At 45.9% G+C, this 27,143-nt stretch overlaps 1 protein-coding gene and 1 long non-coding RNA gene across 4 annotated transcripts in view; one reads left to right on the top strand and one right to left on the bottom strand.

The window, feature by feature from the left end:
- The window catches only part of DPF3 (double PHD fingers 3), a 276,138-nt gene that overhangs the window by 73,859 nt on the left and 175,136 nt on the right, over positions 1 to 27,143 (top strand). The gene's annotated exons all lie outside the window — the stretch shown is intronic.
- LOC129526523 (uncharacterized) lies at positions 18,118 to 19,530 on the bottom strand. The gene is made up of 2 exons (XR_008671184.1): positions 19,245 to 19,530; positions 18,118 to 18,402 (listed from the first exon to the last, which is right to left on the bottom strand). It is a non-coding gene; the product is annotated as an uncharacterized lncRNA (long non-coding RNA).

The raw sequence follows: 27,143 nt of genomic DNA, 5'->3' as shown, positions 1-27,143 counted from the left end.
TCTGCCTCCCAGGCTCTGCCTCCCACCTCAGCCTCCCAAGTAGCGTGCATGCCACCACGCCCGCTAATTTTTTTTTTTTTTTTGAGATAGAGTTTCACTCTGTTGCCCAGGCTGGAGTACAGTGGCGTGATCACAGCTCACTGCAACCTCTGCCTCCCAGGTTCAAGCGATTTTCATGCCTCGGCCTCCCAAGCAGCTGGGATTACAAACATATGTGCCACCACACTCGGCTAATTTTTGTATTTTTGGTAGAGATGGGGTTTCATCATGTTGTCCAGGCTGGTCTTGAACTCCTGGTCTCAAGTGATCTGCCTGCCTCAGCCTCCCAAAGTGCTGGAATTACAGGAGTGAGCCACTGTGCCTGGCCTAATTATTAAATTTTTTTGTAGAGATGGAGTTTCATCATGTTGCCCAGGCTGGTCTCGAACTCCTGACCTCAAGTGATCCTCCCAGCTTGACCTCCCAAAGTGCTGGGATTATAGGTGTGAACCACAGTGCCTGGCTGAAAACTCTTGCCTGTAAATCTCTAATTTTGATCGTTCATCTTTGTTTATTCCTTAGCACAGGTTTCTAGAAGTGGGTCAAATAATCTGAAAATTGTTAAGGTTTTGGGTCTTAACTTTAATGTTCCTGCTAAAGCTTATATAATAGTATTCCAAATTGTGTTCTAGAAATGTATCAATTTCTATTTTTACCAGAAGAGTGCTCATCTTGTCCTACAATACTAGTATTATCATTAAAGTAAAAACAAAACAAAAATTATCATCAAAGCAAAAACCAAAAACAAAAAAACTCATTTGATAGGTGAAATTTGCTCATTTGGTTTGTGAAATACAGCATTTCATTGCTTTAATTTTAACCTGTTTATTAGATATTCTTATTTCCTCTTTTGTGGCTTTTCTGTGTCTTTTGGCCATTTGCCTGTTGAGGTCTTAATGCTTTTTATATCAATTTGCATGATATTTTGTATATTAAGAATATTAATTTGTCATACATGTGGCAAATATTTTCCCCAGTTTGCATCTTGACTTCTAAAAAGTTCTTTTAAAACTGTGGTATAATTTACATTCAATAAAATGTACTCATTCAAAGTATATAGTTCTATGAATTTTAACAAATATGTATACCCATGTAACCACAACAGAATATTATTATTATCCCCAAAAGTTCCTTAGTGCCTCTTTGTACTCACCCTGTCTCTGTAACTGTAGATTAATTTTGCTGATTCTAAGAGTTCATGTAAACACAATCAAACACTATCTACCTTTTGTTTTTTAATAAGACAAGTTCTCACTTTGTCGCCCAGGTTGGAGTGTAGTGGTGCAATCTCAGCTCACTGCAACCTTTGCCTCCTGGGCTCAAGTGATCCTCCCACCTCAGTCTCCCTAGTAGCTGGGACCACAGGTACATATCACCACACCTGGCTAAATTTTTGTATTTTTAGTAGAGATGGGGTTTTCCCATGTTGCCCAGGCTGGTCTTGAACTCCTGGGCTCAAGCAATCCACTCACCCCCGGCCTTCCAAAGTGCTGGGATTATAGATGTGAGCCACCATGCCTGACCACTATCTACTCTTTTGAATCCAGCTTATTTCACTCGGCGTTTTTTAAAAAAAGTCTTATCCGCATTGTTGTGTACATTAGCAGCTAATTTTTATTTTTATTTTTTTTCAGTCCTGATACCAATGCAGTAACATCTTTTTTTTTGCTGAGTTTTTCATCATATGAATTTTCCAAAATATTGTAATCATTCACCAGTTGATGGACATTTGGGTTGTTTCCAGTTTTTGGCTATTATGAATAAAGTTGCCATGAGCATCTGTGTATGTCTCTTTTTTGACATACCTTTTCCCCCCATTTCTTTTGGATAAATACTTAGTAGTGAAACTTCTCAGTCATATGGTAAATGCATGTTTTTAGAATAAGCAGCTACCATACTATTTTCTAAAGTGGTTGCACCATTACATATTCCCATCAGCAGTGGCTGTGCTTTTGGTTGCTATATATTCTCACCAGCAGGTGACATTACCAGTCTTTTGAATTTTAGCCATTTTAATGGGTGTGAATGGTAGCTTGCTGTAGTTTTAGTGTGCATTTCCCTAATGACTGACGATGCTGAGCATATTTTCACGTGCTTATTGGCTATCTTCTTTTGTGTGGGGTCAGTTCAAATCTTTTGTTGTGTTGTTTGCCTTATTACTAAATTGCTAGAGTTCTTTATATATTCTGGATATAGATCCTTTGTCATATATGTATGTATGTACATGTATGTGCTATATATGTACTGTGTATACATGTATCTATATACTATATGACTATACTGTGTACATATATGTACTATGAATCATTTCTCCCAATCTGTGGCTTGTCTATTCATCCTCTTAACAACATCTTTTAGAAAAATTGTAGTAAAATATACGTAACATAAAAGATGCCATTTGAATCATGTTGAGTATTTAGTGGTGTGAATTATACTCCCATTGTTGTACAACCATATCTCCTATCTTAAACAATGTCTTTTTAATTTTTAAATTTTTATCTTTTTAGAGACAAGGTCTTTGTTGCCCACACTGGAGTGCAATGGCATGATCAAAGCTTACTGTAACCTCGAACTCGTGGGCTCAAGCAATCCTCTCGCCTCAGCCTGCGACGTAGCTGGGACGGCAGGCATGAGCCACCACACCTGGTTAATAAACTTCTTTGTAGAGATAGAGTCTTTCTGTGTTTCCCAGGCTGGTCTGGAATTCCTGGTCTCAAATGATCCTCCCACCTTGGTCTCCCAGTCTGCTGGGATTACAGGTATGAGCCACCACACCCAGCATAACAATGTCTTTTGAAGAGCAGTAATTTTTAATTTTGAAGTCCAAGTTATTTTTTCCCTTTTGTGATTCTTATTTTCTGTGTCCTAAGAATCTTTGCCTACACCAAGGTTATGAAGATTTTCCCCATGTTTTCTTCTGGAAGTTTGTTTTTTTTTTTTGAGGCAGAGTCTCACTCTGTTGCCCAAGCTGGAGTGCAGTGGCTCGATTTCTGCTCACTGCAACTTCTGACTCCTGGGTTCAAGGGATTCTTGTGCCTCAGCCATTTGAATAGCTGGGATTACATGTGTGTACCACCATGCCCGGCTAATTTTTGTATTTTTAATAGGGGTTTCACCATGTTGGCCAGGCTGGTTTCAAACCCGTGGCCTCAAGTGATCTGCCCACCTCGGCCTCCCAAAGTGCTGGGATTACAGGCCACCGTGCTTGGCCTTCTTCTGGAATTTTTCTAATTTTAGCATTTCTTTCATTCTATGATCCATTTTGTTATTTTTTGTGTACAACATGAAGTAAAGGGTATGTTTACTTTTAAAATATGGATATCCAGTTAAAAGAAGTGAAAATAGGTAAATGTTAACTATTACTCATTTTATTCTCCTCTGATTTACTCCATTGCTATGTAGCCTAGAAATTCCAACCCCATTCAGCTATCAGATAGATATTCATCTATATAATCTGGATTTTTTTTTAACCTCAATTCTTTGTGTGTGTGTGGTTTTTGTTTTGAGGTGGTGTCTTGCTCTGTTGCCCAGGCTGGAGTGCAATGGTGCAATCTTGGCTCACTGAAACCTCCATCTGCTGGGTGGGTTCAAGCAATTCTCCTGCCTTGGCCTCCTAAGTAGCTGGGACTACCGGCTTGCGCCACCATGCCTGGCTAATTTTTGTATTATTATTTTTTTTAGTTGAGACGGGGTTTTGCCATGTTACCCAGCCAGGCTGGTCTCGAACTTCTGACCTCAGGTGATCCACCCGCCTTGGCCTCTTAAAGTGCTGGGATTACAGGTGTGAGCCACCGTGCCCAGCCATTAACCACAATTCTTTGATTCACTTGGAATATATTTAGGTTGATGTAAGAGCTGGGGGTCTAGTTTGATTCTTCCTACCCCCATAGCTAATTAAATAGTGGGAAAGGGAGTTCCAGATATAGTGGGGCCATAAAAGTGGGAAGAGAGTTGAGTTTTGGGAAACAGGGCCATTTAGGCTTACCTGGGTTGGTGAGTCATGGGGGACAAGCTGGAGAGCTTCACTGGGGCAGCCCCTGGAGGACCCCTGAACGCTGTCCCCCGGGGCTGTGAGCCTCTGAGAGAGGTGATTGGAGTGGTGCTTTTGCATCATGTAGGTTGGCTCTGACTGAGGAGAGACCAGAGGGATGAAGAATGAAAATGGTTGCTGGTGATTTCTAGCTTCAAAGGGGGGCAGATGGCAAGAGAAACTGAGGATGAGATGGTGGGTGGAGTAGAGAATTGCCTGTTCTTGATTTCAGAAAGGGTGAAGCTGGAAGGAGGAATTAAAGATTGATCTTGAGATTCCAGTTGGAATGTTGGGTAGAACGTCTCTGCTTTAACCAGAAATAAAAGATGACAGGAGGAGAAACTGGCTTTTCAAGGGGATGAAGTTGAAAAGTAATGACAATTATTCACTTTTGGAGAAAATTTGTGACATTTCTTGAGAGTATAATCAGAACCGTTCCTTATAATTTGCATAGCATTTTAACATTTCCGAAGTGCTTTTACATACTACTTCCTTTTTTTTTTTTCCATTTATGCCTGATGTATCAGGATAGGCAGGGCAGGTATTACCCTGTTTTCCATCCTGCAGATGAGGGAGGGGAAGCTCAGCTAGGTGGGGGGTTTGCCTGAGTTTTGTTCTGAGTCAGTAGGCTGTTCTGGTATCAAGGGGTGGGTTGGGGGTAAGGTTCTGATCTTGGCTTCTACCCACTTGCTGTATAAGAAAGTACCTCAGCTTTCTGAGGGTTGGAGAATATGGGGTGGAGAATATCTGCACCATTAGACTCATACGATGGAGAAGGCCAGATAACATAACGTAAGTGTAAGAATGCTGATGAATATAAAACAGGATGCAAATGTCAATCTTATTAAGGTTATGATGTTATCCTGCTGGAGCTGGGAATCTGTTGGTCCCAGGGTGGGGAGGTAGGGAGGCCCAGGGTTCTGCCTGGCTCCACAGGCTTAGCTGCTGGCGCAGTGTACTGGGGTGGGAGTGCAGGGCTCTGAGACAAGGTGGAGATGACTATCCACGGTCAAGGCAGGGAAGTCTGAGGGCTCACATGGACTCTGGATTTGGATTCAGAGGCCTTAGGGTTGAACATGATTTTCACTGTGTCCTGGACCTTGGGTAAGATACTGGATCTCTCTGAATCTCAGTTTCCTTATCTTTGAAATGTTACATTACACACCCTGGAAATATGGAACTACTTATATGTTTCCCATACTTGCTGTGGCTCTGTGCCTTGATAAAGTCCTGTTCCCTTAAGCAGTTAGACAGAAGATGCAACACAACTGGCTTTGGAGGAAGGGGCCATGGGTCAAGGAATGCAGGTGGCTTCTAGGAGCTGAAAAAGATAAGGAAACTGACCTTGATGCTGGCCCAGTGAGACTGATTTTGGACGTTCTGACCTCCAGAACTGTAAGACAGTAAATCTGTGTTGTTTTAAGCTACTGAGTTTGTAGTAATTTGTTAGAGTAGCAATAGGAACTGATACCATGCGTTTAAGACTTATCCATGTTACTGCAGGTATGGGTGCGTTCCACTGTGTGGCTGCATGGCAACTTGCTTATTCATTTACCAACTGATGAGCACTTGGGTGTTCCCAAGTTTTGGCCATTATGCAGAAAGCTGCTATGAATATTCCTATTTATAGGTCTTTGTGTAGACATATGTTTTTATTTCTTTTGGGCAAATCTCTGGGAGAAATGAAAATATAATTGTATATTTAACTTTAAAAGAAATTGCCAAACTGCTTTCCAAAGTGGCTGTACCAGTTAGCATTCCCACACGCAGTGTGTAAGAGTCGTAATTATTCTATATCCTTGCCAGAGCTTGGCATTGTCAGCCTTTTAAATTTTAGCCATTATAATAGATGTTTAACGGTATCTCGTTGTGATTTTAATTGCATTTCCCTGCTAACTAATAATGTTGAACCTTTTTTTTTTATGTGCTTTTTGGCCATCTGTATCTTTTCTTTTGTGAAATGTCTGTTCAGTTCTTTGACCTTAAAAAAAATGGAGTTATTTGTCTTCTTCTTATTGAGTTTTAGGAGTTCTTTATATATTCTGACTAAACATCCTTTATCAGATATATGTTTTGCAAATATTTTCTCTCAGTCTGTAGCTTGTGTTTTCATTTTCATATTAGTGCCTTTCAAAGAGTAGACATTTAAAATGTTGGTGAAGTCCAATGTATCAATCTTTTTCCTTTACGACTCATGCATTTTATGTCCTATTTAAGAAAATTTTTGCTTAACCCAAGGTTAGAAAAAGTTTCTTCCAAGTTTTCTTTCTGAAGTTTGAAAGTTTTAGTCTTCCATTTAGCTCTATGATCCATGTCGAGTTAATTTTTTTTTTTTTTTTTTTTTTTTTTTTTGGAGACGGAGTCTCGCTCTGTCGCCTAGGCTGGAGTGCAGTGGCGCGATCTCGGCTCACTGCAACATCTGCCTTCCCGGTTAAGCGATTCTCCTCAGCCTCCCAAGTAGCTGGACTTACAGGCGCCTGCCATCATGCCCAGCTAATTTTTATATTTTTTGAGAGACGGGGTTTCACCTTGTTGGCCAGGCTGGTCTCAAATTCCTGGTCTCAAGAGATCCGTCTGCTTCAGCCTCCCAAAGTGCTGGGATTACAGGTGTCAGCAACCACACCTGGCTCAAGTTAATTTTTATCTAGGGTATGAGGTAAGAATTAAAACATTGAAAAAGTTCTTTTTGGTAATGTCTTTAACTGGTTTTGGTATCAAGGTAATTCTGGCCTCATCAAATGTGTTAGCATTGTGCCAGGCACTGTAGAGAATGTAGAAGTCAGATCTAATCCCTGCTGGACTCTCTCTCTTGCTCTCACACACATCCCCCAAGTATGATGAAGGCAGAGTTTGGTGAGCATAGAAGAGAAGTGCATATGAACTGCTATGGGCTTTCAAAGAAGGGTGAAGGCCTGGGAAGCCTCAGAATCATCTTCATGAAGGAGGGACACTCAGGAAGGGCTTTAGGAGGGCTGCACCATTGCCTCACTCTGGGGGCACCATTCAAATGACAGTCAGTTGAGTGATCCAGGGCCACGTTGACTGAAACATGGAGGGTACCCATCTGGAGTTTTTAAAAAAAGTGGCCCTGCTAAACAAGAAAAGGTCTACTAGCTGAGAGACTATCAGCCGGTAGAGATGGGGAAAGGTGGGTGGGGTGGACAAGAAACCATGTACTGGGCGAGAGAGAATTCTGTTAAAGTATGCCTTTGCCTCGCCAACCTCTGAATTAAACTCCCATTGTTCTGCGTCCTTCCCACACTGATTATGGTGCCGGAGGGCCCTGGAGAGGAAGGTGGGAAGGAGGGGGACCAGCCCTCATGGAGCCCCTCATCTCTGTACTCGAGCCCCAGCATCCATCATCTCATTTAGTCCTCTCACCAACTCTGTAAGAGCAGCTTCATTATTTGCGTTTTTGCAGATTAAAAAATGAGATTCATAAAGGTTAAGTGCCCTGCCTGGGGTCAGCTGCTAGTGAGCAGGGGAGCCTAGTTGCAGTCCAGCCCCCTGGCTGCCTTTGGCCCCTGCAACACTGTCTCTCACTGCTCTGACAAAATGTCATTTCTGAGGAAGGCAGGCACACAGACCCAAAAGGAATGGGTGCCGGTGGGGAGGCCAGGATGAGATATTTGTGAGTGGGTTTGTTCTGATGTAGCAAAAACTCTCTCGTTGCTGTGGGCTGGGAAGTGGCTGACTGGCTGCGTGGTCAGGTTTGCAAAGCTTTTGCAGATCCTTTTGCTAGAGGGGCTTTAAAAGCTGCAAGCGCTCAGCAGTTCCTATCAGCTGGGATTTTTTTCCTCCAGATTGAATCCTGTCAGGGTTTTACTGGCTCATCTGTTCCCAGAATGACACCATGTCCCCTCACCTGAGCAGCAGGGCCTTGCCACCCACAGTACTCCCTGCTACCAGACGGCTCCCGGAAGGAATTCTTCACCAGCCCTATTTTTTGTCCCCTGAACCCCTCTCCTGACTCTCTCAAAACCCTCTGGTTTCTCCCAGAATTTGGAGCCGAGCCCATCAGGGACAAAGGAATGCTGGGACCTTGTTTGGATCTCAGATTTGGTGGTTTGCTCCCCTTCCTGGTGTCATGGTTTGAAGCATTTTCGAAGGAGCCCCCGAAAAGCAAGGACAGTGTGGAGAGGCTGATGCCCAGAGGCGATGCGGTGTGTCTGGGAAACCAGAGGGGACCCTGCCTGCAAGTTCCCATTGCCCCCAACCCCATTCCTATCCCTATGAGCCCCTGGCCCTTCTTCGCCAGTGCCTGTATCCTCAGAGCCCTCTCAGGGAGCCTCACCCGCCAGCCTCTGGGCGTTTGGCTTCCCGTCTTTTGTTTGGTCACCATGGGCCCTGCCACTGCCAACTCAGGCAAACAGAGCTTGGGCCAGCCCTGGGCTGCCCAGCCTCCCGGACGCATTGCACACTGCTCTGTGTCAGCAGAAAAAGTGTACATGACAAGTGGCATACTAGAGCGCCCTCTCCCCCCAGGCCTAGCTGCGAAGCCTCCATGCCCTGCCGAGCCCTGCCCACCGGGCCCAGCGTACTCTCTGCTCCGCCAGCAGTGTTTCAGGAATCCTGAGGTGCAGCTCAGGTGGCTCTCGGTGACGTCATGGGAAGTGTTCTGGGTCGGTTCCCTTTGCCTCCCTGCCTCCACCTCCTTCCCAGACTTGCCGAGGATGTTGCCTCCAAGCCCCTCCCAGCTCCCAAAATACCAACCCTGCCTCCTGGCCCTGCCAGAAAATGCTTAGCACATTAGCGGGTTTAGCTGCCACAGTGGCAGTCAGTTGGGAGGCTGCAGAGGCACATAGATTTCATTCTGGAATTCTTTCCAGCTCCTCGCTATTTTGACAACACTGGGCAATGCTGTTACCAGGAACCTGCCCTGCCTGTGGGATGGGAGAGGCTGGGGGCCTGGGGTGGGGATGGGGAAAAGGTAAGGGGGGCTGGTGGGAGCGGCCTCAGGGTAAGGGACTATGAGAGAAGGGGGGACTGCACTGGTATCTCATGGTGCTGCAGCCACTTTGGTCTTTAACTTGGTCTTTAACATGGCTGGCCTCCCTCCTTGCCTCCTGGAGCTCACTTGGGGCAGATCTTAGATACAAGAGACCTCAGTGCAGGGGCTTCTGTTTGAAGGAGGCAAGAGGTTCCAAGACGGCAGGAGAGGCAGCAAGACAGACTGAAAGAAAACAGCCACACCAATGTTGTCTTGGACTCAAGACTTTACTGCAGCTCTCTCTCTGCCGCTCCAGGGCTGGGTGCCCTGGAGCAAGCCACCAACTCTCCAAAACTCATTGTTCTCATCTGCAGAATGGGAATAACCTACAGCTTGCCCTTCCCATCTCAATGTGAGATGGGGGGATCTACAAGAGACAATATATGTGAAAGTGTTTTGCAAAGTGTAAAGTGACTAACATTTGTATGCCTAGGAGCTCTGGAAGGCAGGGCCTATGTCTTGTTTATATTTGAATTCCTCTATCATGTCTGGTTTATTGGGTAGAAAAATAAATGTGGAGACTTTTTGGAAATTTCTGACTTGCCTCATTGGTGATCAGTGTGGTGAAGGATAGTAAGGTTCTGGGTGTATTAGTTTGTTAGGGTGGCTGTAAGTGCCACAGACTGGGTAACTTAACAGAAGTTTATTTTATCATAGTCTGGAGGCTAAAAGTCCAAGATCAAGGTGTTGGCAAGGTTGGTTCCTTCTGAGGGCTGTGAGGAAGAATCTGTTCCAGGCCTCTCTGCTGGCTTCTGGGGCTTGGCTGGCAGTCTTATCTTTGGTATTCCTTGCTTTGTAGGCACATCACCTCAATCTCTTCCTTCATGGGGCAAACTTCCGTTTTTTATAAGGACACTAATTGATATGATTTGAATGTTTGTCCCCTGCAAAGCTCATGCTGAAATGTGATTCCCAATGTTGGAGGTGAGGCCTGGTGGGAGATTATTAGATCATGAGGGTGGATCTCTCATGAATGGCTTAGCACCATCCCCTTGGTGATGAGTGAGTTTTCACCCAGTTAGTTCACACAAGATCTGGTTGTTTGAAAGTCTGGGACTTCCCACCCTTGCTGCCTTGGTCTTGCTCTCACCATGTGACACGCCTGCTCTCCTTTTCACCTTCCGCCATGATTGTAGCTTCCTGAAGCCTCACCAGAAGCAGATGCCGGCACCATGGTTCCTGTACAGCCTGCAGAACTGTGAAATATACCTCTTTTCTTTACAAATTACCAAGTCTTAGGCATTCCTTTATAGTAATACAAATGGACTAACTCACTAGTCCTGTAAGATTAGGGCTTACTCTATTCCAGTATGACTTCATCTTAACTAACTATATCTGCAATGATTCTGTTTCCAGCAATGACAGTCTGGGGTCTTCTGAGCCCAGGGCCCAGCTCCAGGATCGGGAAGGTCAAGGCAGTGTGCCAGGCCTGGCTGAGAATAGAGAGTTCTTCTGATGAAACGTGATGTGGGTGCTTGCTGGGTGGGGGACTCTATTTTCTACTGCCATTCTTGGATTTGGAGGCAGATCTTTGTTTCTTAGAGTTAGTTTTTCTTTTCCTTTTCTGAGTAGCTCCTGTGAAGTAGAGTCATGCCATTTGTGTGTGAGACCCAGCTGCTGCACCAGTTCTAACTCTTCACCCCCTTCTTTTTCATGCCCCTCTTTCCCTTCAAGTCACTAACCCCACACACGCCCACCTTCCTCTGCAGCCCGGAAGCTTGGTACACATTTGCTGACGTATTAGAACACACCCTGGCATGAATGTGATTCACATTCTCCTGCCCTCTCTTCCTTCCACTTTGTCCTGGACCGCAGGCCCTTGCAGTGCATATCTCTGACAGGGGAACCCCCACTATAGGTGTGCTCCCATTTAGCCTGGGTTCAGGCACGTCAAGGAGCATGTTCTGAGTTGGAGGGATGGGGCGGGTGTATTGCTGGACCACAGTGTTGGGATGTTGCGGGAGGGCACGGAGGTGTCTCAGCACTCTGCTTCCCTCTGTATCTGAGGCTTCATTGCCCTTATTCGCATCTTCCCTATGAAATGCTCCAGTTTAGTAAGGGATTGCTATGGAAGAAGACATTTGTACAAGTCACCCCTGAATAGTAAGAGGGGATCTTCTCTTATAGATTCTCAACATGTACAGGCACAGTGCTAAGTGCTTTCCATCCTTTTTCTCGTGTATTTCTCTAAATAACTCCAAGAAGCAGACACTTTTATATCCCCATTTCTCAGATGGGCAGCTGAGGGTTTGAAAGGAGATGTAAACTGCCCAGAGTCATTCAGCTAGTGAGGGGACTCAAGCACTTGCTTCTAGAACCTCTAGTTCCACCCTCTCATCCACAGGGTGCTCAAGGGGTGGTCAGTGGCCGTTTGCATTGATATTCCCTGGAGAGCTAACTGAAAAGTTGGGTTCCTGGGTCTCCTCCTGATCTACGGAATCATAAGAGATTGGGGTGGGACCCAGGAACCAGCTCCCAGTGACAAGCAGGGCTGAGAATCACTGCCTGTGGAGCCCAGTGCCACCTTCCCTTTCTCTTCCACCAGGCTGCCGAGGACCTGCCATCAGCCACATGCAGGGTTCTGAAAGGAAGGGCAGGTGTGACCAGGCCTCCCCAGGAGCTTCTTTCCTCCCTGGTGTAGTGGCCCCAGGAGTGCTGGTGGAAGGGGAGCCATCATGCCTGCACATAGGTTGGGAGAGGGTGGCTTGTGTGGCCGTGCTGACCTGCTGACTTCTCACTCTTTCTGGTAGCCCCCATGCCCTTCACCGGTGCCATGTTCCCCAAGGTCCTAGATGATGGAGGGACCAGGCCTGGTGTTGGCAGGCAGTGGCCAGGGCCAGGCAGCCCAAGCCCTGTGTGACGATGATGTGGGAGTGTCTGTCTGTGTTGCTGTAATGGAATACCAGGAACTGGATCATTTATAAAGAAAAGAGATTTATTTAGCTTATGGTTCTGCAGGCTGAGAAGTTCAAGGGCATGGCCCTGTCCTCTGACGAGGGCTTTCCTTCTGCATCACAACATGGCAGGGAAGGTCAAAGGGAAAGTAGACACGTGTGAAGATGGGGAAACCCGAGGGGGCCCTGGTGTTTTAACAACCAACTCTCCAGGGAACTAGTTCATTCCTGTGAGAACAAATCCAGTCTTATGAGAGTATGAATATTAGAGCTACAAGGCACTGCCAAGTTAATGTTGTCTAGAGGGCCAGTTGAGCAAACAGAGGCTCAGAGAGGTAAAATCACTTGCCTGGGTTCACACAGCAGGTAGGTAGTATGGTTGGGGCTAGAACCCAAATTAGTAGGATTGCTCCTAGACTCCTAAGAATGCCAAAATCCAAACCATAGCTTCTGAAAACAGATGTCCTTACATGCCCGGAGACCTTTGGCTGGTTTCCTGGTAGAAGAAGCTGTTCAGACCCCTCTCTCCTTCCGGTTCCCTGCTGCTTCGTGCTACTGGAGGGAAGCAACAAGCTGGTTTTTCTCCTCCCAGAATAGGAGGCATCCCTGAAAATGTTGGCCTGGATTTCCAGGCTGACTTTCTAAACACTACCTCATCCTAAGAGTAAATGGCGAACTATTTTCATACACTATTAAAATTTTAATTTGGAAAACTCCTGTCCTTGGAATGCAAAGTTCGCCAGGCATTTTACATCCTGCAAGCTGAGCTAGTTATTAGAACCTTCTTGCGGGTCCTGCTTGTAAGTCCCACTTGTAGTATTACACCAAGGACTGGTGGGATTTGGACAGCAAAGTGACTCTTACTATTTGAGTTCGAAATGTCCTGCTTGTTTTAAAATGTTCACTCAGTTAAGGTTTCTTCTTCCCTGTCCCCGCTCCCGCTCCTTCAGAGCAGGATGTTTGGATGCTGTAGTGGGAGCTGGTGGTGAAAAATTAAAGTTATTAATGTGACCGTCCATCAGATGGTCCTAAATTTCACCTCGGTTCTGCTGGTCTCCAGCCCTGACCCTTACTCCATTTCTCTCTTCCTGCTTCCAGACCTCCAGTCCATCTTTGATCCTTCCCTTTCCTAGTTCTCAGTCCATCCCTGACCTCTACCCCATTCCTAACTCCCACCTTATCCTTACCCCATCTCTGAGCTTATCTTTTCCCGTCCATCAGGTCAGGCTGGGGGTGACCCTCAGGGAGGGAGGGAGGGCATTTGTTTCTCACATTACTTCTTGTTGTTGTTGTTTTTGTTTTAGAGACAGGTTCTTGCTCTGTCGCCCAGTCTGGAATGCAGTGGCGTGATCATAACTCACTGCAGCCTCCAACTCCAGGGCTCAAGTGATCTTCCTGCCTCAGCCTCCTGAGTAGCTATGACTATGTGTGTGCCACCAAGCCTGGCTAATTTTTAAATTTGTTGTAGAGATGGGGTCTTCCTATGTTGACCAGGCTGGTCTTGATCAACAAAGCAAAACCCTATCTCTTGGCGGTACCTTGTAGCTCTAATATTCATACTCTTGTAAGACTGGATTTGTTCTGGCAGGAATGGATTAGTTCGCTGGAGAGTTGGTTGTTAAAAACTGGCCTCAAGAGATCCTCCTATCATCCTCTAGCCTTGGCCTCCCCAAGTTCTGGGATTACAGGCGTGAGCCAACTGTACCCAGCTTACCTGATATTTTTTTAAAAACTGAAAGTTTAGTGGTTTGTTTTTTAGGTGTTGTCAAAGGGCCCTCTGTCAAAACTAGCCAAGTCAAAGGGGCAGTATCAGAGTTATGCTGGAGTCAGTATCATCACAGGCCTTTAACCTGTCAATAATAGTAATAATAATAATAATGTATTTATTGAGCCTCTGCCACATATTAAACAGTGCTAGGCACATTTCCTAGTGTTAATTCATCAAATCCTCACAATAATCCTAAGAAACAGGTGCTTCAATTCTCATTTTATTGATGGGAAAACAGAAACAAATATTTTAAGGAGTTTGCCCAAGGGCATAAGTAAGACGTTACAGAATTACTAAGCGACACAAGCTCATTTAGTTTGTGTCCTGAATAGGTGAAATGTTTGCTTCAAGGTCCCTAGATATCTACCCTGTGGGCCTGCTTTGAGGTTTCAGGGTGGACTGGTGGTGGGCTCTGCAGTGCCCAAGGTCAGAGAAAACTCACCTCCCTGACCCTGCGGGGTAGGGCAGCCCTCTCCAGGGCCATGCTAGAAATAAACCCAGGAACAGTTTTCAAATGGGCAGACTCTCCTGGGGAAAGGAGGGGGCAGAGATGAGGTTTCCAGGATCAGGTAAACAGTTGGTGCTGAATTACTCCCTGATCTTGCTGCGTTTCAACAAATATTGAAGCACCGAGTAATATGGAGTCTACAAAGAGATCAGCCCATTGGAAGCCCTCCAGGAGCCCACCACTTAGAAGAGACCGACAAAATGAACTCTGCTGTAAGGTAGGCAAGCAAAGTGCAAAGGGAGAGTGGGCAGGGAGGGGAGAACTAGGGGTGGGAAGGACACAAAAAAGCATGTCGAATTCCAGGAGCACTTGGTTGCACTTCCATTAGAGGTTTTCCACATTTTCAGGATAGTGTTGGTTGCAAGAATAGGTTCTTTCGCCCAGTGGGGGTGGGGAAAAAAGGATTACGATATAAAGTGTTTTGCAAAGTTTGCAGAGTTGAATTTTGTTATTACAAGAGGTAATGAGTGTGGAGGTGCTTTGAGTCTTTGAAAGCCCTTTGCTGATGTGAGAGTTGGAGCCATAAGAGTGGAGTGTGGAGAGATGAGCAGAGGACTAAGGACCGGGTCTTATTGCCAAATCCCCACTGCCTAGCAGGGGCTCAGGGAACTTTTGGGGAGGAACTAAATGAATGAGTAGAATCAAGGCTCTGAGTGTTTCAAGGAGCGCATGGCTAATACTGTCATACGTTGGTTGAGCAGCAGGACCACCCACGGGTGGCCACTGGATTTGGCAAGAAGGAAGAAATTAGTCCCTATGAAAAGGTAGCATCTGAGGAAGGATGGCTAAGAGCTGAGGGGAACGGGTAGAGGGGAGGATCATGTATTTGAGGAGCTTTTCAGTAAACGTTAAGGAATGGAGTTAGATCATTGCTAGATAGGCCCTTTGATGATTTAAAGGAATTGTCTCGAAGACCCTCTGTTATGTTTCACCAGGAAGGTGAAGGGAAAGGAGGCCAAGGAGTTTCAAGGCTGAAGGTGCCTGAGCATGAAGGAAGGAGCCCTGACTGGATCCCAGAAGAGGTGGAACCCATGGGACCACAATTCAAGAGGAGGGTCCCCATTAGAGAGAGCCCTCAGAAACTAGAGATGTGCTAGGAAACGCCCATCCTATTTTTCACACCTTTGTTATTTTATTTATTTATTTTTGAGACAGAGTCTTGCTCTGTCACCCAGGGTAGAGTGCAGTGGCACGATCTCAACTCACTGCAACCTCCGCCTCCCAGGTTCAAGCGATTCTAATACCCAGGCCTCCCAAGTAGCTGAGATTACAGGCGCTCACTACAAAGTCCAACTGATTTTTGTATTTTTAGTAGAGATGGGATTTCACCTTGTTGGCCAGGCTGGTCTTGAACTCCTGACCTCAAGTGATCTGCCCACCTCGGCCTCCCAAAGTGCTGGAATTACAGGTGTGAGCCACCGCGCCTGGCCATACTCTTGCTCTGACCCTGTGCGTGCATGGCATGCTGTGACTGTTCCATTTGCCCTGGGGGTTTGGGCTTCCATGCAGTTTTTTTTTGGAGATAGAGTTTCACTCTTGTTGCCCAGGCTGGAGTGCAATGGCGTGATCTCAGATCACCGCAACCTCTGCCTCCTGGGTTCAAGTGATTCTCCTACCTCAGCCTCCTGAGTAGCTGGGATTACAGTTGCCTACCACCATGCCCGGCTAATTTTGTATTTTTAGTAGAGACAGGGTTTCTCCATGTTGGTCAGGCTGGTCTCAAACTCCCAATCTCAGGTGGTCTGCCTACCTCGCCCTCCCAAAGTGCTGGGATTACAGGTGTGAGCCACTGTGCCCAGCCTTCTGTGCAGTTTTAGAAGCTGCAGGTTTCCCCCTTCTTCAGTCATGGCCTGTATAGGCAGGTCCTGTGGGAGGCTGGGGCTGCACCTTGTATTTAGAAGTGTGTGTGTGTGTGTGTGTCCAGGGCTGTGGGACTCCCTCGTTTTACACAGTAGGAAGCTGAAGCTCCGAGAGGAAAGTGACTACTGCTTTGTTTTTTCCTTCTGTTGCTAGCTTGATGCCTAGCATGTGGCAGATAGGGAACACATACCTCTTGAATAAATCAAGGAAACAGCTAGTTAGTGGCTGTGATATAAGAATTCAGATATTCTGATTTCTTGTCTCTGTCTTCCATGACACCTCCCAGGACTCAGCCTATTTTATACCAACGTCCCTGGAAAGTAGTTTCACAGGAGTAGTGAGAGGGAATCTCTATTAATGAAATGATTTCACTCAGTAGAATCAGATTCAACTACCTTTGAGGGCTCTATGTGTCATACCCTAGCAGTGGCACTTTCTCATGCTCACGACCTCGTCTACTTTCTGCCTCCTTATTGGGAAAAAAAACAAAAACACAAACAAACCCAACCTCTCAGCTGCTTCCCCCAATACTCTATCAATTCCAAGAAAGAAGGCCTTATGCTTAAATAATCATGTGAAAAGAAAAAAATCCCACCCTCATATGAATGTGAAAGGGCACTGGCTTAGGCAGCTTTCAGTCTTTATCTACATTAGAGATTTTGTGGATTGTTGTTGTTTTTGTTGTTGTTTGCTCCTGGTGGGGTGGTATCCAGTATTCCAGTGTTCACATAATGCCTTGACTTCGCCATCGCTTCTCCTAGGATAATTATAGGTTGGCATAATGTACCTATTGTTCTATTCCACAAAGAAGCACTGTCACAGGATGATGGGATGGGGCTGGCAGGAGGCACGCAGTGTGGATCTGGAAGGGGGGAATCTTTGTCTGCGTGTGTGTGAGTGTGTGTGTCCTGGAAAGCAATGCTGGATCTTGAATTATTTTTCCTGTTCTGTTCTTTGGATTCCTACCCACTCATCCCTTATTTCCCCAGTCATTTGGTCCTCATTGTCCTCTCCAAGTTCTTGTTTCTTGGCGTCTCGGCACCCTTCCCTTCTGGGGTTATCACCATGACTGGGCATGGTGGCTTCAACCATAGATGCCGAGCTAGGGTGTTGGAGGTAGTGTTTAAAATTCTTTCAGTGAAGTTATTTGCCTGTGTATGACAGGCTCAAGGGCTCACCACATTGCCAATGACCTCACAGGCCATCCAGGCCTAGCCCTTTCACTGCACGTGTTTGTGTTTCTTATTTGAGTTGTTCAGAGCCTTTTGCGTTACAAAGCTCTTGACACTTTCTGGGACATATTGGAGAATGTAGGCATTCATTCATGTGTTCACTCATTCATTCAGTCTTCCTAAGATCATCGGATGCTCACTCTGAGGCTAGTCCTGGACTAGATGGGCTAGTCCATAGAGATGAGGAAAACAAAAGACAGCATTCGTACCCTTGTGGAGCTTCCACTCCAGTTGCCCACCTAGGCAGGTCAAAGATCTTCAAGTACTGTTTTGTCCATGTGACCTCTATGGGATCCAGGCTGGGTGTCACGTTGGGCTTGTCTCTTGTGTCTAAAACTCAGAACTAGGTTTTCATGGCCCATTGCCAGCCATCACCAGGCAACAACCTCTTTTTTTGTAGTGAGATTTCCCTTGGAGTGTTTTGTGGTAATATCTGTTTCTTGTTTCTCCCTCTCCCCAGACTCTTCTGCATGGGGGCTGATAGTCACGCTTAGACATGTTTTTGACTCCAGCCATAAGCAGCTTTTTTGACTAAGAACCATTGGCGTCTGAATGGGATGACTACCTACATGCCTATTGGCCTTGGAAGCCACGGTCTTCACACCTCACCCTGAGAGAGAGGCAGTGGCAGGTTTCATTTGAAGCCAGGGGACAGAAAGACCACTGGATGAGATTCTATGGACACAAACTTAGGAAGAGAGGAGGACTTTTCTATCCTTGGAAGGGGCCTGCTTCAGTTGTGCTGCCTAGGAAGGCACATGTTATACTAAAATATTATTTGTTCTCCATCTGACACTTGCATTTAACTGGGAGTCCTGTATTTTATCTGTCAGTGTGACAAGGGGCGGGTAGGTGGAGAGGTGGGCACAGGTGGAGAGGTAGGCAGTGGGGCAGGGGCGCTGGACCTCCATGGGGGTGATGATGGCAGGATGTGGTCATTGAAGTGCTGCGGTTCTGAAGGGTGGCGTGATAGCTGCCCATGTCCAGGCTATCACATCGAGACAGGCTAGAAGGGAGTTCAAAGATCTCTGCCATTCATGGTCTTTGGAGAATTCACCGTGAGGAATAGCACTCACATGAGCTAAGGGAAAAGAACAGTCTTTAGCCTTTCTTCCCATCCACTTTGTATCTGAAAATATACAAATGTATTCCCTTTGTATATATTTTAAAAAGAATCCAAATTCTTTTCTCCTGGTAAGTTAAAACAAACATTTCCAGGGCTGGAAATCCATGTACTCAGGAACTATCAAAAATGTGTCAGTTCTGGGCTGTTGGGGGCATGTGCCTTGAGGTATGTGCTCACAAGAGGGGCTGGGGGCTCAGAAGCTTTGCTCCCACTCCCAGGAGCTAATTTTGAGCTTTGATATCTATGTGACTCTCAAGAGCATGTGTGTGGGACCTGGCAGGCCCTTGGAGATTAGCCAGTCTGAGAGACAGGGTTAGGAGCTGTGTGAAGGGTTCTCTCTCGACAGATGAGCAAACTGGAGCCCAAAACACTTAGCGATGGGCTTCAGGGCCCCCGAGGCAACAGAGCAGGGTGAGAACATGGGTCTCCTGACTCCAGGTTGTGTACAGTTCGCCATGACTCTGCACTCGCTGGTCCTGTGGCCTCTCTCAAATATAAGCATGTTGAGGGCAGAAACCAGGAGTCCCATTTGTCTCGTAGTGTTCAGGTGGTGGGGGTAGGGGGAGCTGTGACGGCCCTGCACACCCAGCTGTCCCTGTGTGAGCATTTGCTTGCTCTTGTCACTCACATGGTGCCACTTGTTGGTGCCACTCTCTTTGCTACTCAGCAGGAATTTGTTTTCCATGGCTTATCCCATGCCTTTGTTTTCTTGGCTCTGAGTCACCCCAAAGGTGGATGCCTGGCAGGGGTGGTATCAATCCCCAAGGATAAGTCCTTAAGAATCTGGTTCTTCCTACCTCTTGGCAGCTACCCTTCTTTGATGTCCTTGGGGTGTTGTATGTGAACCTCTATTTTCTCCTACTGTCCTACACCTTCAGTCCCTGGCTGTAAGAGACATGAGATGAAAGGTCCTCCCGTGTTGTGTCTTGTGCCTTGTGTTCAGGACAGCATATCCAAGTGTGTATGGGCCTTGTCCAGGCACCATTTAGTATGGGGCTATTTTCCTGATCTGTCCCCACTGGACACCCATATCCTGAGCAAAGTGAGAGCTGAACCCACCTGGCTACAGTGTCTGTCACTCCTTGGCAGTCCCTGGAAGAATTCTTCCGCTCAGAACTTTATGATGACTTCACAAAGACAACAAAAGGAGGAATGTGATTCATAGGGGCGTGAACGATATGCAGTTTTCTAAGCAATTGCCTGAACTGTGAGCATATAAACCATGGTGAAGAGTGCACAGTGTGGTTCTGTATGACTCACCAGTTACCTCCTTGAGGTCATGATGATGCCTTCAGCCAGGTGGCTGAGGGACAGGCCTTGTCCTGGCTCGGACTCTGGTCTCTATTGCTGCTATGTTTTTATTTTTTTCTCAGTTCTTTGAGCCACTTAGTGTCCCTCACCAGCCATCCTGGGGTCCTCACATCCTTGTTTCAAGACCAGAGCCTCACGGATACATTTGTGGATATTGGCCTGCAATTCTTCCATGTCCAGACACCAAAACCCAGTGCCTGCATCCTCTGTAGCTTCTTCTGTTTCTGTGGCTGCCTGCCCAGATCCCAGCAGATGCTGGGGATTGAGCGAGACTGCCTTTTAGGGCCAGCTTTTCACAGCTACCTGTGAATGCCAGGACTGGCTTCTCTTTGTACTGCACTATTGGTAAGGTGGTGTTAACCACTGTGGCTTGAGAGGGAGGAGTGCAACTACAGGGTGAGTGCTACCCAGAGAGTCATCTCCCATTATTCCAGACACCCAAAACCATACAGAAGTAAGCCTATAGTTATCTCCTTTCTTATATTGTCAGATGGCCCCCTGACTGCAGTGGGCTGCAGTTTTAATTCTTTAGTTGTATCATGCCTATTTGTGTGTAGGTTCAACTTGCAACTACACAACTGCTTGCTTGTCTGCCTATCCATCTATGCATCCATCCCTGCATCCACCCATGCATCCACTCATGCATCCACCCATGTATCCACCCATGCACCCATCCATGCATCCACCCATGCATCTATCCATCCATCCATTCCTCCATGCATCCGTCCATTCATGCATCCATCCATGCATCTGTTCATCCATGCATCCATCTGTGCATCCATGCATCCATCTGTGCATGCATGCATTCATTCATGCACACATCCATCCATCCATGCATGCATGCATCCATACATCCATCTGTGCATCCATCCATCCATCCATGCATGCATCCATGCATCCATCCATCCATCCAAGCATCCATGCATCCATGTGTCCATCCATGCATCCATGCATCCATGCATCCATCCATGTGTCCATCCGTCCATCCATCCATCCATCCATCCATCCATCCATCCATCCATCCATCTATCCATTTATCCATTTATCCATCTAATAAGGGATGGTAAACTTATGTATTTAAAGGGACCAGGCAGGTAAAGTAAATGAGGAAATGGGCTTGACAAAGACAATAAGGAGTGGTGGGGACCGTGGTGAGCTGCCATCTGTAGCATTCCCTGGCTAGAATTTCCTTTTAGGTTTGATGTGTGGCGTCTGACAGCCAAAGCGAACCATCCTTATTTCAAAAGCATTTGAGTTCAAGCAGCCTAGAGGTATTTGGATGGGGCCCCTGGGTTCTTCCTCAGCCTTATTAGAGTCTGTTGGTAACATCAAATGGTGGGATGTGCATCAGGCAGGGCTTTTTAAGGTTGCAAATGGCAAGAAACTCAACTCATAGTGCTTAAGCACACAGAGGAATGTGTGGGCTCATGTAACTAACAGCTCGTGAGTGTATCTTCTTCACTCGTGACTCGGTCTAGGGGCTCAGCAAGGTCCTCTTGACTCCCTCCATCTCTCCTTCATCTCTAAACTCCACTTTTCTTTACATTGGCATCCTTTGTAAACAGAACTGCTTGATGGGTGGCTCCCAGCTGCTTTGGGTATATATTGTTATCTGCCTTTCCATACGAAGAGAAAGAAAGTGCCTCTTTCCCCCAGAAGTTCCAGGATTGACTCTAATTTGCCTGCCTCAGACCACATTTTCACCCTTGAACGGATCACTAAGGGATGTGGGTCTCTTTCTCATATATATATATACATATATGATCTTGCTCTGTTGCCCAGGTTGGAGTGCTGTGGTGCAATCGTGGCTCACTGGGCTCAAGCAATCCTCTTACCTCAGCCTCTAGAGTAGCTGGGACTACAGGTGTGCATCACCATGCCTGGCCAATTTTTGTAGAGACAAGGTCTCACTATGTTACCCAGGCTGGTCTTGAACTCCTGGCCTCAAATAATCCTCCTTCCTCAGCCTCCCAAAGTGCTAGGATTATAGGTGTGAGTCACCATGGCTGGCTAGAACATGGCCGGTTTTCTTATTGGCCAGGCCTAGTCACAAGCCTGTCTCTGAAGTTGGAGGGTAGAGTGGGGTTGATTTTACACAACTGATAGTGAGGGAGAGGTAGAAAATGGAGGTATTGTTACTAGAAGGAGGTAGAATGGTAAGGAGTGGTGGGGACCTATGCAGGCAGACAACCCATGTCCACCATAGGGAGGATGGGTTGATGGAAGGATGGAGGTATTACAATTGCACTGTCAAGGAAGACCCAGAGCCGTGAGCACAGCCAGTGTTGCCCATCCATTCAGCCCCACCTGCCCAGTGGTTTGAGTTGCTGTCCCTGATATCTTCTGTCCAGCCCCATCATTCATGGGATGGGGAGAATGCACTGCCTCGGGACACAGGCTACCTTCTGCTGCCTCCTGCACACTCCTGAGATGCTTGGGTATGAGGACACCTGATGTTTACTCCAGAACTGTGACTTCCAAAGGTTTTGGGAGTTTTAGGAGAGGGCAGTAAGCCCTGATATGCCTGGAGCACCCTGTGAACTTCCAACCTGGTTCTGCCATTGTGGAAGGAGTTGCCGAGATGAAGGATTTCCATTTAGCAGTGCCAGACCTGGGCTCGAAGCTCAGCTACACTGATCTCAAGACTTGGCCCAAGGCAGGAACTGAGGTTGTGGAAGAGCCATACTTGGAGTGTGGAGCTTCTGACTTCCCATACTGGGCAGAAGTCTCTGGAAAGGGAAAGGGATCTGGCTGCATCCTTAGCAGCTGGCAGCCCCTGCTGCAGCCAACTAGGGACCCCAAGTTCTCCATGGGAACTCTGGAGCTAGAGGATAAATCTTGCAGGTATCATGTCTGACCTTGGTCACATGTAATCCTCAGTGCCAGAAATACCAGCTCTCTTTGGATTGAGCAATAGTTTTCTCCACTATCAAGGATAATTTTAACCATTTCCTATCTTGGTTTCATACATGTATGTATGTATGTATGTTGAAAATATGGCTACTGGGATACAGAATATTAAAAGGAAGACAGCAAAAGGATAAATGGGGCTCTTAAGAGGATATATTATAAAAACACTAGAAACCATCAAAAAGTAAAGCTCTGCTTATAGAGGAAGTAGAATCTTTTTTTTTTTTTTTTTTTTTTTTTTTGAGACAAAGGCTAGCTCTGTCTTCCCAGGCTAGAGTGCCATGGTGCGATCCTGGCTCACTGCAACCTCCACCTCCCGGGTTCAAGCAATTCTCCTGCCTCAGCTTCCCGAGTAGCTGGGATTATAGGCGTCTGCCATCACACCCAACTACTTTTGTATTTTTGGTAGAGACAGGGTTTCACCGTTTTAGCCAGGCTGGTCTCGAACTCCTGACCTCAGGTGATCCACCCACCTCAGACTCCCAAAGTGCTGGGATTACAGGCAAGAGCCACTGAGCCTGGCTGGAAGTAGAATCATGGACGGTAAAAAGTGCTCAGAGCCTTCCCATGCTATCTTATTTGCTACAACAACCCTGTGAGGTTGACAGGGAAGGGTACTTTTTTAATATCTATTTTATAGATATAGAAATGGTAATTAAGAGAATTAGCAAGGTCTCCCAGTTATTGGGAGAGTTGAGTCTAGAACTCGGATCTCTAAGCAACTAGTCTAGTTTTCAATCACTGCATCCTACGTTGTATGTTCATGTGAAACTTTCTTTTCTATTTGACTAAACTTGGTGGAAAAGGATGTTGGCTAGGAAGAAAAAAAGAAAATGGATTTTAAAATTAGGTAGCAGCCAACCCCATTTAAAAATGTTCTTTAAGCTGAAGTATCTCAATAGAATTATGCGATCTTACATGATTTCAGTTTTCCAGCATATGACATTTATTTATTCACAGCTGTATTGATATATCAGTTCAATACTTTATTCATGAAACATTTACTGTGTAACTATTACATGCCAGGACTTTTATTGGCTGTTGAAGATATAAAGATGAAAGAGACATTGACTCCTGCCTCTGTTAGTTTTGCAGCATACCAAAACACCATGAAGCTTAATGGCTTCAAATAGCAACCATTTATTTTGCTTACTATTCTGTGGGTCGGCAATTCGATTTGGGCTCAGCTAGCTGGTTCTTCTGATTTGGGCTGGTTAACCTGTGTGTCTGCAGTCAGCTTGTCCTAGATGAATAGCTTCATCTAGGATAGCTTGTTTGTGTTCTGTGTCTGCTCATTCTCCAGCAGGCTAGCCCAAGCGTATTCATATGCTAAGCAACTAGGCAGGGTTCCCGGAGAGCAGAAGGGAATCTTGCAAGGCCTCTTGAGGCCTGAGCTTGGAACTGGTGTAATCTAACTTCCACTGTATTCTGTTGGCCAAAGCAAGTCAATGAGTGTAACCTAGTAGACCCCTTAGCCACAGGAAGGTAGTTTTACTTAGTCTTCTATCCAGGTGCGATGCTTCGTTCTGTCTTCTTACTGGCTTGGCATTTCTTGTCACTTCCTCATGCCTCGCCTTACCCCATTGGGAAGACCTGCACACTCTCCTTCCTCCTTTTCTCTAAACCTCCCTACCTCTTGGGGTCCATCTTTATAAAATCGTCTGCAGTGATTCCAGACTCAACTGACTTCTCAATTCTTTTTATCGACAATGATAGTTGTAGCTTGCATTTACCACTCACAGGGTATTTGAGTTGGGAGTTGAAGATGAAAAAAACTATCCCTGGCCCCAGGAGGTCTACTTTCTAGGAAAATAGGAATAATAAACAGCACCTCATAGAGTTGTTATTAGGATTCAATGAATTAATGCACATACAATGTTTATTGTAGTGTCTGAGACATAGTACATGCTCTAGAAATCCAACATGCCAAAGGTTTTACCTGCTATTTAACCCATGCTGTAGTCTTAAGAGGCAGATTTTCCTGTCTCCATTTATTTATTTATTTATTTATTTATTTATTTATTTATTTAGTGATAAATAAATCTCACTCTGTAACCCAGGCTGGAGTGCAGTGGCATGGTCTTGCCTTATTGTAACCTCCGCCTCCCGGGCTCAAGTGATCCTCCCACCTCAGCCTCCTGAGTAGCTGGGACCACAGGCCCATGCCACTATGCCTGGCTAATTTTTTGTATTTTTGGTAGAGATGGGGTTCTGCCATGTTGTCCAGGCTGGTCTCAAACTCGTGAGCTCAAGTGATCTGCCTGCCTCAGCCTTCTGGAATTACAGGCGTGAGCCACTGCACCTGGCCTCTGCCCCCTTTTATAGATGGGGAAAGGGATGCTCAGATAAGTTACATACTTTCTTAAAGTCACCCAGCTACTTAGCAGATCAAATTCAAGTCTCATATATTCTAATATAGACCCAGTGTATATATATTTTAACTTCACCTGAGAGATTTCAGTAATGGAATCAAATGATTCATGTAAGATAAAGTCTTCGTTCCTTTGGTCCTTGCCTCAGTTTGTACATACACAGAATTGGAAGGCAGAAAGATTTGTGATAGAAATTGTTGACTGTAAGCTATAGCTCAAATTTATCACAACACAATTAAAAATAAAGTGCAATTGTTTATAAGAGAAAGATGTACAAGGGAATGGAGCCTGAGTTTGTGGAAGAGAGAAGTGTGAGGGCTTCACCTTTTCTTCTTCTTTCTGCGGAAAGTAAACTGAGATCCATGGTTCTGGACCATGTCCTGACAGGGAAATTTTGATCATGTCTCTAGATCTTTGGTTGTCTCTGCTGGGGCTCCCTGACCTCAGCATGAAAGGGTCAGTCTGCATTGGCCAAACAGCCCCTCTGATTCCTGGGACTTGACAGGGCCTGGTAGTATTTGCTGATAGCCAAGTACTTCACGTCAAACTGGTTTATTTAGTGACTGGGTCTGATAGAACCAAACTAATAGAATAACAGTACTGAGCAATTTCTTAGTTGCCATTTACTAAGCATTCACTGTGTGCCAGACATGGTGTGAAAGATTCCGCGTGCATTTTCTTCTTTATTCCTTAGGATACATCAACCCTACAATGTTAGTGCTTCTAGTTGGGAAAATGGAAGTTCACACAGATGAGCTTCTTGTCTTGAATAGCTTCAGCTGGGACTGGTGGTGAAGCTTAGATTTGAACCCAGAGAGATGTGGCTCCAAATCCTATGCTCTTAGGCACCATATGCCTTATACTTTTTTTTTTGTCAAAAAGAGGACGGCTTCAATATTCGTGGGCTTAGGACATAACTGCGTTTCTTTCAATTCTTCACCATTGCTTTGACGGTATTCAAGTGTACCTTGCAGCAGCAGCAGAACCCGCCTTTGGTAGATAGAAGTGTGACCTTACCCCCAAAGATGTCCATGTCCTAATCCTTGGAACCTATGAATATGTTACCTTACATGGTATGAGGGATTTTGCAGGTGTGATTAAGTTAAGGACTTTGAGATGAGGAGATTATCCTGGCTTATGTGGGTGAGTCCAGTGTAATCACAAGGGTCCTTGCAAGAGGGAGGCAGGAGGGTCAGAGTCAGAGCTGGAGATATGACGTTGGAAGTGGAGGTAGAAGTGACACATGGGAGGAAGAGGCCACCAGCTGCTGGAAACTGGAAAAGTCAAGGAAGAAACTGCTCCCTTAGAGCTTCCAAAAGGAATACAGCCCTGCTGATGCCTGGATTTTTAGCCTTAGGACTCGTTTTGGATTTCTGACCTCTAGAACCGTAAAATCGTACATTTGTGTTTTCATAAACTACGAAGTTTGTAGTAATTTGTCTCAGCAGCAATAGAAAACCAACACAGCACCTTTCTACCTGTCCTGTGGAATATCCCAAAGTTCCAACCTGCTAAGGCTCCTCCTCCTTTGTGACCCAGTGCCTTTAAACAAAGGCAATGGATGCCCTTGACCCACTTCTGGGAGGATGTGTGCTGTGAGATGGGTTTCTGCTGCTGGGGATGGTTTGTCACGGAATCATCCCCATGCTCTTGGCTGTGCTTCTGACTACTGACCCCACTGGCTTGAAGCTGACTGGTGAGATGGTGGTGGTGGGGCAATCTGTAGCAATGGCATTGAGCTATTTTATTTTTTAATGCATTCTGCTTCTGCTCATCTGTGTGGACAGAGAGGCCCCTGGAGTGGATAATACTGCCTGGGAGTTAACTCATGAGCTGGCTTTTTCTGGCACTGGTGGTGGCAATGAGTGGAGGGTAGGACCCCACGTTGTGGTAATAACCACTCATATTTACTGATCACCCATAGTGAGGTCACCTCATTTGTTCTTGTCAGTGAAGCCATGAGAAGGGTCTTATTATCATACCCGTTTTGCAGCTGAGGGTAGTGAAGCTCACAGAGTTCAACAGCTCAGACAGCAAGTAAGCAAGGAGCTGGGACTCAAACCTGGTGTCCTCATGCCAGTGCCCCAGCCTTTCACTGAAGTG

Source organism: Gorilla gorilla, chromosome 15 (assembly GCF_029281585.2).
Source record: "Gorilla gorilla gorilla isolate KB3781 chromosome 15, NHGRI_mGorGor1-v2.1_pri, whole genome shotgun sequence".
In the NCBI taxonomy this organism is placed as follows: Eukaryota; Metazoa; Chordata; class Mammalia; order Primates; family Hominidae; genus Gorilla; species Gorilla gorilla.
The sequence above is the reverse complement of the archived record's forward strand: the minus strand, read 5'-3'. Positions and strand labels throughout refer to the sequence as shown.